The 3,932-nt window shown below is 41.7% G+C and overlaps 1 non-coding gene across 1 annotated transcript; it reads left to right on the top strand.

The window, feature by feature from the left end:
- The first annotated feature begins 3,066 nt into the window (after positions 1-3,066).
- On the top strand, positions 3,067-3,174 carry LOC112725201 (small nucleolar RNA R71). The gene has a single exon (XR_003164324.1). It is a non-coding gene; the product is annotated as a small nucleolar RNA R71 (small nucleolar RNA).
- The last annotated feature ends 758 nt before the right edge of the window (positions 3,175-3,932 follow it).

Raw genomic sequence — 3,932 nt, 5'->3', positions numbered from 1 at the left:
ACTGTTCAAGCATACATTCAGAAAACAAGAAGCATTGTCACCACATCAATATAATTAAACTAAGTTCAAGGATAAATTCGAAACTCATGTACTTCTTGTTCTTTTGAATTAAAACATTTTTCATTTAAGAGAGGTGATGGATTCATAGGACATTCATAACTTTAAGACAAAGTTACTAACTACTAATGATCATGTAATGAAGACACAAACATAGATAAGCACATAACATATAAAACGAAAAACAGAAGAAAGAAGAACAAGGAATGAATCCACCTTAGTGATGGTGGCATTTTCTTCTTGAGGAACCAATGATGTCCTTGAGCTCTTCTATGTCTCTTCCTTGTCTTTGTTGCTCCTCCCTCATTGCTTTTTGATCTTCTCTTATTTTATGAAGCATGATGGAGTGCTCTTGATGTTCCACCCTTAGTTGCTTCCAATAATTGTGTGGAAGAAAATGTATCCCTTGAGGTATCTCAGGGATCTCTTGATTTGCAGTCAAATGTTCTACCACTGAGCTATAGACCCTTGATGGAAGCTTTTGTCTTCCCTTTCCTCTTTCTAGAGGTTTCTCTGGCCTTAGGTGCCATCAATGGTTATGAAAAAAAAAACAAAAAAGCTATGCTTTTACCTTTTACCACACCAAACTTAGAATGTTGCTCGCCCTCGAGCAAAAGAAGAAAGAATAGAAGAATAAGAAGAAGATATGGAGGAGATGGAGGGAGATGTGTATTCGGCCATATGGGTGGGATTGGGTGGGAAAGAGATGTTGAATTTTGAAGGAAAGTGGGTGTTTGGATGTGAGTGGTAAAGGGTTAATTAGGGAAGAGTGTTTATTGGGAATAGAGGATGATTGAGAAGAGAGAAGAGAGTGAGTGGAGGTGGGTGGGGATCCTGTGGGGTCCACAGATCCTGAGGTGATCCTGTGAGGTCCACAAATCTTGAGGTGTTAAGGCATTTACATCCCTGCACCAATTTAGGCATGCAAAATGCCCTTGCACACAACTCTGGGCGTTCAGCGCCAGGTTGGTGCCCATTTTGGGCGTTCAACGCCCCTTTGCTGCCATTTCTGGCGTTGAACGCCAGAACCATGCTTGTTCTGGGCGTTCAGCGCCAGGATGCTGCCCATTCTGGGCGTTCAGCGCCAGAACCATGCTCTGTTCTGGCGTTTGAACGCCAGGCAGATGCTCCTCCAGGGTGTGATTTTTCTTCTGCTGTTTTTGATTCCGTTTTCAATTTTTATATTTATTTTGTGACTCTACATGATCATGAACCTAAGAAAACATGAAAAACAATAAAAATAAGAATTAGATAAACATTGGGTTGCCTCCCAACAAGCGCTTCTTTAATGTCAATAGCTTGACAGTGGGCTCTCATGGAGCCTCACAGATGTGCAGAGCTTTGTTGAGACTCTCCAACACCAAACTTAGAGTTTGGATATGGGAGTTCAACACCAAACTTAGAGTTTGGTTGTGGCCTCCCAACACCAAACTTAGAGTTTGACTGTGGGGGCTCTGGTTGACTCTGCTTGGAGAGAAGCTTTTTCTGCTTCCTCTCCATGGTTGCAGAGGGGAATCCTTGAGTTTTAAACACAAGGGAGTTCTCATTCCATTGAAGGAATATTTCACCTCTGTCAACATCAATCACAGCTCTTGCTGTGGCCAGGAAAGGTCTTCCTAGGATGATGGATTCATCCTCTTCCTTTCCCGTATCCAGGACTATGAAATCAGCAGGGATGTAAAGGCCTTCAACCTTTACTAACACGTCCTCTACTTGTCCATAAGCCTGTTTTCTAGAGCTGTCTGCCATCTCTAATGAGATTTTAGCAGCTTGCACCCCATAGATTCCCAGTTTCTCTATTACAGAGAGGGGCATGAGGTTTATTCCTGAACCAAGGTCACACAGAGCCTTAAAGACCATGGTGCCTATGGTGCAGGGTATTATGAACTTTCCAGGATCCTGTCTCTTCTGAGGCAATGTCAGTTGATCCAGATCACTTAGTTCATTGATGAACAAGGGAGGTTCAACTTCCCAAGTATCAATGCCAAATAGTTTGGCATTCAGCTTCATGATTGCACCAAGAAACTTGGCAGTTTGTTCTTCAGTAACATCCTTATTCTCTTCAGAAGAGGAATACTCATCAGAGCTCATGAAGGGCATAAGGAGGTTCAATGGGATCTCTATGGTCTCTAGATGGGCCCCAGAATCCTTTGGTTCCTCAGAGGGAAGCTCCTTATTGACCACTGGACGTCCCAGGAGGTCTTCCTCCTTGGGATTCACGTCCTCTCCTCTCCTCACAGGTTCGGCCATGGCGCTTATGTCAATGGCCTTGCACTCTCCTTTTGGATTCTCTTCTGTATTGCTTGGGAGAGTACTAGGAGGGATTTCAGTGATCCTTTTACTCAGCTGGCCCACTTGTGCTTCCAGATTTCTAATGGGAGACCTTGTTTCATTCATGAAACTTACAGTGGCTTTAGATAGATCAGAGACTAGATTTGCTAAATTAGAAGCATTTTGTTCAGAGTTCTCTGTCTGTTGCTGAGTTGATGATGGAAAAGGTTTATTATTGTTAAACCTGTTTCTTCCACCATTATTAAAGCCTTGTTGGGGCTTTTGATCCTTCCATGAGAAATTTGGATGATTTCTCCATGTTGAGTTATAGGTGTTTCCATAAGGTTCACCTAAGTAATTTACCTCTGCTATTGCAGGGTTCTCAGGATCATAAGCTTCTTCTTCAGAAGATGCCTCTTGAGTACTGTTGGATGCAGCTTGCATTCCATGCAGACTCTGAGAGATCATATTGACTTGCTGAGTCAATATTTTATTCTGAGCCAATATGGCATTCAGAGTATCAACTTCAAGAACTCCCTTCTTCATAGGCGTCCCATTATTCACAAGATTCCTTTCAGAAGTGTACATGAACTGGTTATTAGCAACCATGTCAATGAGTTCTTGAGCTTCTGCAGGCATTTTCTTTAGGTGAATGGATCCACCTGCAGAAGTGTCCAATGACATCTTTGATAGCTCAGATAAACCATCATAGAATATATCCAGGATGGTCCATTCTGAAAGCATGTCAGAAGGACACTTTTTGGTCAACTGTTTGTATCTTTCCCAAGCTTCATAGAGAGATTCACCTTCTTTCTGTCTGAAGATTTGAACATCAGCTCTAAGCTTGCTCAGCTTTTGAGGAAGAAAGTACTTGGCTAAGAAAGCCGTGACCAGCTTATCCCAAGAGTTCAGGCTATCTTTGGGTTGAGAATCCAACCATAATCTAGCTCTGCCTCTTACAGCAAAAGGGAAAAGCATGAGCCTGTAGACTTCAGGATCTACTCCATTAGTCTTAACAGTATCACATATCTGCAAGAATTCAGTTAAGAACTGAAAAGGATCTTCAGATGGAAGTCCATGAAACTTGCAGTTCTGCTGCATCAGAGAAACTAACTGAGGTTTCAGCTCAAAGTTGTTTGCTCCAATGGCAGGAATGGAGATGCTTCTTCCATGTAAATTGGAATTAGGTGCAGTAAAGTCACCAAGCATTCTCCTTGCATTGTTGTTGGGTTCGGCTGCCATTTCCTTTACTTGTTCGAAATTTTCAATCAAGTTGTCTCTGGATTGTTGTAATTTAGCTTCTCTTAGTTTCCTTTTCAGAGTCCTTTCAGGTTCTGGATCAGCTTCAACAAGAATGCCTTTTTCTCTGTCCCTGCTCATAAGAAAGAGAAGAGAACAAGAAAAGAAGAGGAATCCTCTATGTCACAGTAAAGAGGTTCCTTATTGTTAGTAGAAGAAAAGAAGAAGAAATTCGAACACAGATAGAGGAGGGGGTTTGAATTTGGTGATGATGTGAGGAAGAGATGTTAGTAGATGAATAAATAAATAGAATAAGATGGGGGAGGGAAAATTTTTGAAAATTATTTTGAAAAAGAGTTAGTGAT

The sequence above is a fragment of the Arachis hypogaea genome, chromosome 11, assembly GCF_003086295.3.
Source record: "Arachis hypogaea cultivar Tifrunner chromosome 11, arahy.Tifrunner.gnm2.J5K5, whole genome shotgun sequence".
Lineage (NCBI taxonomy): Eukaryota > Viridiplantae > Streptophyta > Magnoliopsida > Fabales > Fabaceae > Arachis > Arachis hypogaea.
The sequence above is the reverse complement of the archived record's forward strand: the minus strand, read 5'-3'. Positions and strand labels throughout refer to the sequence as shown.